This window comes from Camellia sinensis, chromosome 12 (assembly GCF_055761805.1).
Source record: "Camellia sinensis isolate YWXY chromosome 12, ASM5576180v1, whole genome shotgun sequence".
Classification (NCBI taxonomy): Eukaryota; Viridiplantae; Streptophyta; class Magnoliopsida; order Ericales; family Theaceae; genus Camellia; species Camellia sinensis.
In genome coordinates this window covers 74904136-74917302 of record NC_138972.1, presented here as the reverse complement: position 1 = coordinate 74917302, position 13167 = coordinate 74904136, and positions in this window count along the sequence as shown.

Here is a 13167-nt window from a genome sequence, read left to right as displayed (position 1 = left end):
GTTGAGCTCTTAGTAATCAATGCATAGTTGGAGAGTACCATCTTTCTTCTTTACAAACAATACCGGTACACCCCATGGTGATATATTTGGTTTGATAAACCCCTTATCTAGTAGTTCCTGCAGTTATACTTTCAATTCTTTCATTTCAGTGGTAAACATACAATAGGGGTTTTAGAAATTGGTTGTGTGCCTGGTATTACACCAATTGTAAATTCAATCTCTCTATCAAAAAGTCAGCCGGGTAATTCATTCGGAAATACATCAGGAAAATCTCTCACCACTGGTATATTGTCTAGAGTAATGTCTATAGTTGGTTCAGTTAATACACTACACAAATACCCTTGGCAACCCTTATTTATTAGTTTTCGGGCTTTCATGACAAATATGAGATATGGTGGAGGAGCTACCCCTTTTCGCTCAAAATAAAATTCATCTTGTTCGGGAGGTTGGAATATCACTTGTTTCAAAGCACAATCAATAGTTACATGGTGTTTAGCTAGCCAATCCATACCCAAAACAGCATCAAAATGTCTCATGTCTAAAGGTATTAAATCAATATATAAAATAGCATTCCCAAGAAATAATTCACATGCAACAAACACTGTTGAACATAACATGGATCCCTCCATAGGTGATGCAACATATAAGATATAACTCAATGTTTCCATAGGTCTATTCAAGGTTTCAGCAAAAACCATAGAAATAAACGAATGTGTAGACCCTGAATCAATTAAAGCATAAGCAAGTTTACCACAAATGGAGATTATACCTGTCACTACAGCCTAAGTATTTTGAGTATCCCCCGGAATCAATGCAAAAACTCTTCATTGCCTTTGTTCATTTCTTGTGGTAGACTGTGTTGCAGCTGGTTTTGTTTTGGGAACTGACCAAATCGAGCTTGTGGCAACTCGGTTGCCACCCTGACGTGACTGTGTACAATCTTTCGCCATGTGTCCTACTTTTCCACACTGGTAACAAGCCCCCATAGTGCGATATCAAACACCCCAATGCTTCTTTCCACAAACGGTGCAAGTAGGTGCTAAGTTACCACTTTGGGTTGACCCCGAATTACTGGAATTCCCAGACTTCAACTTCTTATTCGTTGATGGTGTCCCCTTATTAAAATTCTGTCTCCTGCCCTTCCATTCGAAGTTCTGCTTACGGTTGGCCATATTTCTCTCTGCTCTTAGTGCCATATCAAGTACATCCACATATGTTAGCAATTTGAGCACATTGATTTTATACAAAATTTGGTCACGCAAACCTCCCTCAAATTGTCTAGCTTTCTTGTAGTCTGTATCTGCCATATAGGGTGCGAAGCGAGCTAACTCTGTAAATTGAGCTTCATACTCGGCAACTGATTTGTTTCCCTGCTTGAGTTCCATAAACTCATATACTTTTCTGTCCCGCACACTTGGTGGAAAGTATTTCTCGTAAAAGATTTCTAGAAAACGAGCCCAAGTAATATCCCTATTATCCTCTCGAACCAACATCCACCAACGCCTTGCATCATCTTCCAATGTGAATGCAGCTAGTTATACCTTCTGAGCTTCGGTACATCGGAAAACTTCAAATAATTTCTCAATCCCTAAGACCCAAGCCTCGGCCTTCAATGGTTCAATTCTGCCATGAAACACTGGTGGCTTCATTTTTTTGAATTCTCTAGTCAAAGCAACAATACAGTCCACTGTCTGACACCCCGGAACTGGAGGTGGTATAGGCATTGGAGGTGGGGGGTGGTGGTTGTTGTTGTTGTTGCCACTGCTGTTGTTGTCTTATTGTTTCAGCCATATCCTGTATCATTCGTTCCATTCTATCTAGTCTGGAGGAGGTCACTTCCTCTAGCTCATCACCTCTTGTTCTCACCATTTTCTGTATGAAACTTGTATTATGACAAACACAATATACATATTCATGCACACAATTACATATAATCGCAAGGTCATCCCCCTCAAAGTTTCAAATACACAACAAAATTTTAAATGCACATGTATGCAATCCTGAAGTCTCTTCTAGACTCTCTATAGCTCAATGGACAAGTGAGTGAGATATAACTCGTGCTCTGATATCATTCTGTCACGACCCAAACCCGCCCCTATAGGTTTAGCGTTATGACCGGCCAGTAATCATAGATTACCTACGGCCTCTATTGACAAAACTAAATTGATATGAATTATGGGGCTTAGCGGAAGCAAATTAAATATAGAAGTAGTCCATCAAGAAGTGCATAAGTGAAAAGAGTTCACATTAACACTGTACAACCATTCCCAAAGGTAAGTGCATATATATTACAAAAGCTTTCAAAAAGAAAAACAAATGGTCAGCCACAAACTCAAACTTGTCAACATGCACTAAAACCCTTATACCAAAAATCAACTAACGGCTCATAACAAAAGAGGGGGGGTTTTAAAACTTTGCTTGGCTCTTCACGAGTCCAAGTTGCCTCCATCTCCGGAGCTCCAAAAAAGGCTGACCATGGGGTGACTCAGAGGCGATCTCTATCCTTGATGTTCAACTTGCTCACCTATATATATATATATACATAAATAGTAAGCTAGTGCCCACTGAGTAATAACAGAATAAAGTGGTTATATGAATGAAGTTCAATACTATTACAAATATCAATCTTAACATCAATAACCATTTCAATCAAACATGTGGCACATTCGATAGAGTAACAATGTTTTAATAACAATAGGACCTCAAGGGTCAATCAATATATCATAGCAAATGCGACCATTAAGGTCTAACTTCAGAGATTTATGTATTTCAATTATCCAATGAGCCATGGTATTGTTTTCCCCGGGCGAGGGCCAATGGGCCATGGTATTAATCTCCCCAAGCAAAGGTCAATGGGCCATGGTATTAATCTCTCCCAGGCAAGGGTCTATGGACCATGGTATTAATCTCTCCCAGGCAAGGGTCAATGGGCTATGGTATTAATCTCCCCCAGGCAAGGGTCTATGGGCCATGGTATTAATGTCCTTCAGGCAAGGGTCTATGGGCCATGGTATTAATCTCCCCCAGACAAGGGACTATACTCAATGGATGCCATAAAACCATTTCAAAATTGAACTTCATTCATCATAAGAAAATAACGTTTCAATAGGCCATGCTATCAATTACCATATCATTTCAATAGTTCATTTAATCAATTACATATCCATTTCGATAGTAATAACATTTTCGAAAGTAAAAATAACTTGAACATATCTTTATAAAGTTATCACTCACAGTGGTTTGTGTTGTCACTAAGCCTCAGTCGGATGTCCACATAGTGTTGAATACAAGTGTTGGCCTAGCTCTATTCACTAAATCTCTAGCCAATTTTCTTCAATTCTCTTCCTTCTCTCTCTAAAATGTTGAGTTCTTTCTCTCCCTTCCTCAAAATTTCAGCCAAAGGATGTAAATATGAGCCTAAAAGCATAATTAGAGCTATTTATATGGTGTGATTAGCTTAGCCTAATCAAATATGATTAAGGTTAAGTAATTTAGGTTCAATTCTAATTAATTCAATCAGTTTATTCTAATTATTTTGATTCGAATAAATTTTCAGTTAAAGTTGCCGTAAAATTCCAAATATTCTAATTAGTCTATTACACTAATCGATTTCAGTTTCTGAAGTCGTCTGGGTTCTCAATTTTTGTCTCTAAGTTGTCAATCCGAACAGATATTCCATGTGACAATAGATAGCTACAAAATTAAGCATGTAATCACACAATTAAACACACAATCATGCAATTAAACTTATTAGAATAATATAATATACTAATCCGGAGGTCAAGGTTGTCACACTGGGACCCGTGGTGTCAACCCTATAAACCAGCAGAGACACTAAGAGCTAGGTAGCAAGGTGGTGTCGACCCCCAGAAAGACTAGTGTCGATACTAGAACAAATTTTCCAAGTTCCCAAAGAACTTTTGAACGAAAACAAGTGTGAACGAACAATCCCAACAAGTCTAAATCGAATTGTACTCCTCCAAAACCAAGATACAACAACTCCAAAGACTCCCAAAATGAAAATAATGGAATTAAATACACTTTCCTATAGTTTAAAGGACACAAGTGCTACAACCTCCCCACCTCAGGAAATTTCATCCTCGAAATTGAAGAAACACCAAAAACCAAAAAGGCCACCCAATCTATAAAAGAAACACAACACTAACCCAGGCTTAGATCTATCTGGGGATACGTCTTGGTTTAACACCTCGAGGTCCCGAAGACACCCAAACACCAAGAATGGTAAGAAAACCTCACTAATGATTCTTCGATCCACATAACTCGTTATGGTCAACGAGACAAGAAATAACAACTACCCCAACAACAACAACAACAACAACAAGAACTCCTCGGACTCGAAGACGTGATCTACGCCTCAACCATCGACAATACCCAAATCACTACCGAGTGCTCAACGCTTGGACACAGAGAATAAGAAAACTACTCGCACACAAAGCTCCCAATAAACTCTCTCGTAGCACGAGAACATAAAACAAAGCACGAATAATCCTAACAACGTTATCGCACATCAATGCCTGACAATTCTAAGTCCTTACAAAAATAACATACAACATGTAATTAGCAACTCAGGCTAGGTCAAAACATGACTTCCCAATACAAGATATAAGATACCCCATTCAAGTTAAAGAAAATTCCTTATTTTTTCCATTTGTTTCGAAACACTTTGCTTTCCCAAAAGGTGTTCAAACTCGTACCGCCACAATCCAAATACATTTTCAACCATCCACAACAAAACTCATGGATTTTCAAATTGTTTTTCCGAAGCCACAAGTGTTACTTGTAACACCAAAATCAATTTCATTTTTGAATTTAGCTTTTTATTAAACCAAAAACTTACATTTCAAACCCAAAACTGTTTTAGTTCAAGAAAACTTCTCAAGGCCACAACACCAAAAAGAAAATTTTTGTTTTCCTCAAAGTCATTCCTTTTCATTCTTTCGGTGACTCATAACACAGTCACCTAATAAAATCCATCACACCCGTGGGGGCGCCACAAAATTAACACCAAATTCCACAATAAAAATCCCTGAAAATTTTCCAAAATGCCAACAATGCAATAAAACAAGAGAAAGAAATTTCACATCCATCGATCACATAATGATGCAAAAGCACAGCATAAGGCCAAAGTTCCCAACTGTAACCCCAAACCGGTTACCAAAAACTCAGAACAACTTCCCAAATGTCCATACAGGACTTACATGCCACACCAAGACACCGTTCAATTACACAACCCTCAATTCCAACCTATTTCCGAGGTGACTATATGTCAACCAACCCAAATACTAACTAATCAACTATCCAACACCACTATCCCTCACCGGTCTCTAAACATTGACATAGCACTTAGCTTCACATAACCCAACATCAACACCAACACCTTGCCCAACCTCACTAACTCCGGAATGGAGTTCCATACACAACCTCACATGTTCGTTGAATCCTTCCGGATTCCTGTCACGCCCTCAAAATAATACATAAAACCCAACAATTTCGATATGCATTGATATAAGAAAATAAAACATTCTTCCATTCATTAGAGTATTCTTGCAAAGATATTTCATTTTGACAATAAAAGTAAATGCCCTACGGGCTTACAACTTTCCAAGTCAACACTTGGATACAAAAGTGAGTACTAACTCAATTACATATTAAGCCCTTGGCTTGATTTACATGAAATATCAAAATATCAAAATAACCAAAAAGAGTCTTCAACTCTAGAACCTCCCAAGCTAAGTCCTTGGAGGTGGCATACCACCTGGACCTGAAAATGATGTCCCATATAGGGTGAGCCAAAGCGCAGTAGAGATATACTAAACCAAATATAAGCAATGACTAAAACAATAGCATTTGATAGATGGTTAACGCTTATAAACCAGTTATATCACAATACAGTTACATGACAATATGTCCATGTTACGTTCCACTTTCCTTTACTTATCCAAATCATTTCATAAACATGGCTCAGAACCTAACCAAACAATTAATAGGAATACATTCCTTACATTTCCTTTATTCACAATTCAAATGAGTCTACAACTCATATTAAAAGCACTTCCAATAGCTCAATTTAATACACACATTTGCTGTATTAACATTTCAAGTGATACACATAATTGCTGTATCCATGGAGTCCATCCCCTATCTCCTCCCAAACAGGTTTGAAAGTCCATCCCCTATCTCCTCTCAAACCATGGAGTACATCCCTTATCTTCTCCCAACCAGTATGCATATACACTGTATTTAACACTTGTTATACGCAATAATCAATCAATACACGTATTTGCTGTATTAATTCAACCGTCATATTTAATGACATAATTAATGTGATTAGTTTCAGTTCTCCCTAATCAACATACAATGTCTACAACAATCAAGACTATCCTCCACCGATAACCCAAAAAAGTTATTTCTAACAGACAATAAATGCATTAAATAGATATAATATCAACATTTACATAGGTGAGTGATAAATTAATCCAACTACACCCTTCTATCCCATACTTTCCCAATTTCATGGATCTCAACTCAATTTCATATTTTTCCCAAATTAATTATATTAATTAATTTATCACACCAATTAGGGCATTTTCCCCCTTTATCAAAAAATCAACCCTAAGGTTCAATTCCCTCAATTTGACACTAATAATGCCATTTTTCAAGTCTTGCTTACACATGGAGTTTAATGTATGGCAAACCCCCTTTTGACAAATTACAAATCAAACCCTAACTTTTCCAAAAATTACCCAACAACAACCAACTAATCAAAATGACCAAAGTTTATGTAAAAACTCATAAGATGGAGTAGGAAGTCCTTACCTCGAAAATAGAAGCCCAAAGGAGAAGATGATGAAAACTCAAAGTGCTCCAAATCCACAAACTTTCAGATTAAAAGGAAGCACAAGCCACCCTCTATCTTTCTTACAAAGAACTTAGGGTAGAAACACACTAAAGGGAGATCAAACCCTAGAGAGAAGATGTGTAGAGAGAGAGAGAGCTCGGATTCTAGGGTTTGAAAACAAAAGAGATGAAAAAAATGAAGTGTTCCCCGCTGCTGCCTACTGATATAACACAGGCTCGATCGAGCGAAGGATTGGTCGCTTGAGCGACCAGACACAAAGAATACTCGCTCGAGCGTAGAAAGCCTCGCTCGAGCCAACAATACGAAGCTTCAGGTCTGCAACCCAGAAGCATGCTCAAGCGACAGAATGCTCGCTCAAGCGAAGAAACCCAAAACATAGACCTCGCTCGCTCGAGCGAAGGAAATCTCGCTCGAGCGAAGAATTGTTGCTCTTAGGTCCAAAACTGGACGCAGACGCAAGCTCGAGCGAAGGACTTCTCGTTCGAGCCACCAGATACAAAACTCAACTCTCGCTCGAGCGAAGGAACCCTGGCTCGAGCGAAGGATCTAAAACACAGAGCTCGCTCGAGCGACTAAAGTCTCGCTCGAGCGAAGATACAAAATTCTGGACAGCAACACTTGGTTCGAACTCACTACCAACCTGTAACAAACCTGCCCAAAACATCTTATAACTCAAATACAAAGTATTGAAGGACAGAAACAAGATATATACAATAACAACTCCACGGAACCTAAGTCCGGATCACACTAATTAATGAAAGGAAAATCAGGGTCGCTATAATTCCTCAAAGTTAACCTATAATATTCTGGTTCTCAATACACCCATCAAACATATGCCTATATGGCATGTACATCCTCACTTCACATTTGAGTTTGAAATGGACTTCTCAAGTTAAAATACAACACACCCTCTCAAGTCAATGCATACACCAACATTTCACACCAGGCACACAAGGACTGATAAAGTCAAAACAACTCTGATAGAGCTCACCAATCACTCTATACAATCTCACAATCTCTCCAGGAGCTCCACTCCCCAAAACAAACAACAAAACTCACACCCACGTGACCCAACACTATCGAACTCCAACTACTCAATTCATACATTAACCACACTACTGCCCCACCGAGACACCCTTTTGGGACCGTCTCATGACCAATCCCTTTCTACACATTATCTAACAACAATCACACAAACCATGTACCGTTACAAGCCACACAAGGTGACCAACGCTAACTCACAACCAACGCTAATACATAATCGATATAGCACACTGAGGTACCCATTCTGAGTTCACTACTTCTTTCTATATGTCTCTATAAAAGAGAGATACCTACAACCTAGGATACATAACACTAGTACCCTTCCCCAAAATACTAACATAATCACATAACGATTATTTGAACAACCACATTGAGACTCTACTCAAATCACACATCACCTACCATATAAGATAATTATCTGTTCCAGTGCTCGTTTAGATTTCCCATTAGAAACAACATTGATCAAGCACGTTTCCAATGAGACCTCCAAGTTAGTAAACTAGACACCGAATAATATCTATGTGTCTCAACACCATACCCACATAAAATGCGACACATAAGCATGTTAACACTTAGCACACAACATACAAATGTCCTCACCAAGCATGGTAAACCCACAACGGCTAACCACTTCCCATGAGCCCAAGGTTTTCAAAACCGGTTAACACTGATACCAAGTTGTCATGCCCTAGATTCACACGGTCCGGCTCACGTGAATAAACCACCTAATGATGAACAGTAGATAACAATTCTCATGCAAATGAATATAATATAGTCACATAATACATGTGTTTATCCGATTTTATACATTCCTATATACAACATCTAAGTCAAATAGATGTTCTGTAACTAAAACATGCATAGATGTTATAAAAATCAAATTAAACACCCTAAGGCTTACATCATACACAAGGGTGTAACCCTTACAAGAATGGCACACGGCCAATAAATAACATAAATGGCCCTAGGCCTACAAACAACAGAACCACCCGACACGGTTCCGAACATAGCTTCACGTCCCAGCCCATATCCACACATGTACACTTGAAAAACATTTTCAACCACGTAGGGTGAGCATAAAGCCCAGTAGAGAATATTTCAAAACTAAACATGCTCCACCAGCATAAATGATCATGATGGAATACATATATATAATATGCCCAAAATGCATTTTCAACTCCATTTGATTTCTCAACAAAATACTTTCTTTCCAATTACCAAAACTTTACATTTAATCAAAACGTTTTCAGAGTTCAAATCATCCGTTTGATATAAAATCATTTTTTTCCAAAAACCAATTCAGGTATCTCAATACCAACCAGCAAAAATGTTGTTAAATCAAATGCGACTACATCGCTGAACAAAAGGTAAATTCATTGCTCAAAATATTTCCAAACGTCTTGTTCCAAAACCAGCATAATAGTAAATAAAATCGGTAAATATCCAAAACAAATACAACCTTTTACGAAAATTTCGTCCGTAGGAAACAGTAAACTGGCACCTATGTAAACGTAGGCTATACAAGCACTATTATTCCAATTATTTTTCCAAAACAATGCAAATGTTCCAGAACATAATGTGAGAATTTTCAAAACCTCTTTCCAAAACATAAAGTTTCCATTTTCAAAATCCATTACATGCTCCATAATATGAATGATTTCAAATTGCCTAATCCATATGCAATTTCTAACATACGGCAATGCTATCCTCCACCAATAGCCAAAACAGTTATCTCTAATGCAATAATTAAAAGATAACAATATAGATTTATTTTTCAAATGAGTAACAACACCAATTTTCAAAATCCCACAACCATTTCATTCCCATCTCTTTCTAACCAAACCATTTACCAAAATCAATTCAACTCCCAAAACAATATCATTTAGAGTTTTTCTACAAATTGGGGCTTTTCCACTTTTAAAAATCCATATGAATTTTTGATTACCGAAAATAGTTGTAGTAGCAAAATCATAGCCCAACATCCCCCAATTTCACAAAACTCTCAAGCCCAAAATAACATTTCAAAATCAACCAAATGACTACCAAATATAAATAATAAAATACGCCACAAATATGTTACCGAACTCATATTTTAGTTTAGGAAATAGACCCTATCTATGGAAGTGAAGAGGAGAACTCTGAAAAACTTAAAGGAAACTCTTGGATCAAAAGAAAGCCCTTGACGAGATCTACAATCTTTCTCAAAGGACCAAGGTGAAAAGATGTCTTTAACCAAGTAGATCTAGAGATCTATGTAAGAAATGTTGAGTCTCTAAGAGAGAGAGAGAGAGAGAGAGAGAGAGAAGTAAATGAGAAAAGTGTGTTTGGGGGTCTATTTATAGTGGTAGAATAATAGCCCTAAAGTCAAAGAAAAGAATAAGTTAAACCCCTAAAAAGTTGGGCCCAAAACCAAACCAAGATTTTTGAAAATAACTCACAGGGGTTAACCCTCAAGATAATGGTGTCGATCGTCAAGAAGAAAAGCTGAGATACTAATGTGTGCAGTAGATAAGGGTTGACCCTAGGAAGCAGTGGTGTCGACCCTATATTTTAGTGGCAACACCCAGAACACAGCAGTAGACAAGGATCGACCCTATAAACCAGCAAAGACACTAAGAACAAAGCAGCAAGGTGGTGTCGACCCCCAGGAAGACTAGTGTCGACACCAGAACAAATTTTCCAAGTTCCTAAAGAACTTTTCAACGAAAACAAGCGCAAACGAACAATCCCTGTAACGCCCTCAAAATAATAACATTAAAACCCATCAACTTAGACATGCATTAGTATAAAAGATAAATATTCTTCTATTCATCAGAGTAGTTCTTTACAAAAGTATTACATGTTAACAACAAAAGCAAATGCCCTACGGGCTTACAACTTTCCAAGTTAACACTTGGTTACAAAAAGAAGAGTGCTAACTTAATACATATTAAGCCCTAGGCTTGAATTTACATGTAATACATCTAAAGAAAGCAAATAACAAAACAGTCTGTCTGCCTCTAGCCTCCCAAGCTATGTTCTTGGGGGTGGCATGCTACCTGTACCTGAAAATGATGTCCCATAAAGGGTGAGCCACAGCCCAGTAGAAATATGCTAAACACAGTATGAGCAATAACTAAGACATTAGCAATTGATAAATGTTCAATTTCCATAAATCAATTCATAACTCATTTCCATTTCATGACCACTATGTTCATGTTTCATTTCAGTTTCCATTTCTTATCAATTTCACAATTTACATCAACGGCTCAGAACCTGGCCAACCACTTATATGAGACAGTGACTCATATTAAACGTTTCCCATTTTACAATAGATAAACATACTAGTTGTATTAACATTTCAACAGACAAGCACACATGCTGTATCCACATTTCAACAGATATGCATATTAGCTATATCAACACTTCCAAAAATAAGCATATGAGCTGTATCAACACATTATCTGACAAGCATATGAGCTGTATCAGTGGAGTCCATCCCCTATCTTCTCCCAAACAACATCCAGTTTAGAGGTCCATCCCCTATCTTCCCCTAAACCGTGGAGTACATCCCCTATCTCCTCCCACACACACAACGTATATACACAAAGGTCATATATACAATCAATCAATACATAACGTTAATGTATTCTATCAACCGTCATACTCTATGACAGATCCAATTGATTAGTTTTAGTTTGCCTAATCATCATGCATTGTCTACAACAATCAAAACTACCCTTCACCGGCAGCCCAAGCAATTATTTCTAAACAGATAATAAAAGCTCCAACAGATAAAATATCAATGTTTTCAAAAGTGAGCGATTGATAAATCTAACTCCACTATTCTACCATATAATGAACCAATCATCATTTCCAACTCAATTTCATAAAATCACAATTTTTCCAAAATTAGGGTTTTCCACCCGATTTCCCAATATTGACCCAATGGTCTAAATATCAACAACCAACAACGATATCATTATTTTGAACCCACAATACACATTTTAGACTCAAAATAACAAAATCCTCTTTTAACATTTTGAAACCCTAAGTCCCAAAATTTACCCGACTTCAACACTTTATCAAAACAACCAAAAATCTATGTCAAAGACCATAAGAGTGAGTAGGAATCCCTACCTCAAAAATCGGAGCTCAAGGGAAGAAGATGAAGAAACTCAACGTGCTCCAAAACTCAATATTCTCGGATCAAAGTGTAGCCCTCGACGATCAACCCAACTTTTACAAAGGCCGAAGGAAAAGGAAACACTCTAACTAGATCAAACCCTAGAGAGAAGGGAGTTTCTAGAGAGAGGAACTCTCAAAATGTCTTTTTAGAAAGTAAGAGAGAGAGAGAGAATGTAAAAAGTGAATTTAAAACGCCCAGCTGCAAACTGATATACGACATTCTCGCTCGAGCAGAGAACACAACGCTCTAGCGTCAAGAACAAAAATTAGGTACGCTCGAGCACAATAAGACCTGCTCGAGCGCCAAGACACAAGAATAAAGTACATCCGCTCGAGCGCGAAAACCAGTCCGCTCGAGCGTAGATTTCTCCCTCCCAGAACTTACACCAAAAAGTACTACCCGCTCGAGCGCCAGAGTACCCGCTCGAGCGTAAAGAAACCCGCTCGAGCATGAAAAACATGCTTGCAGAAGTTCTGCAGAGCACCAAAGTACTGGGAGCGTGCAATCTCCGCTCGAGCGCAAGAAGACCCGCTTGAGCGGACCTCCTAAAAACTGGGCAACAAAGAATTGAAACCAAAGCCTAACCAACCTGTAACAACTCTGCCCAATACATCTTAAAACTCAATCAAGCGGAATTAAAGGACGATAACAAGATAGATACAACTACCAACTTCACGGAACCGAGTCCGGAATATAACTGAACAGTAAAGGGATAACCGGGATCGCTATAATCCCAACAAGTCTAAATCGAATTGTACTCCTCCAAAACCAAGATACAACAACTCCAAAGACTCCCAAAATGAAATAATGGAATTAAATATACTCTCCAATAGTTTAAAAGACACAAGTGCTACAAAAATATTTTCTGAAGAAAACATTTTTCTATGTTTGGTGGTGGTGGAACGAAGGTGGAGATGGTGATATGGTGGTGGGGCGACAGAGGCGATGATGGTGACGGTGACGATAGTAGTGGCCGTGGTGATGGTGGTGGGGTGGTGGTGGTGAGGGTGGTCTGGTGGTGGAGGTGAGCGTGGTAAAATTTTAGTTAAGAAAATGTTTTCCCTTTTCCCTTCTA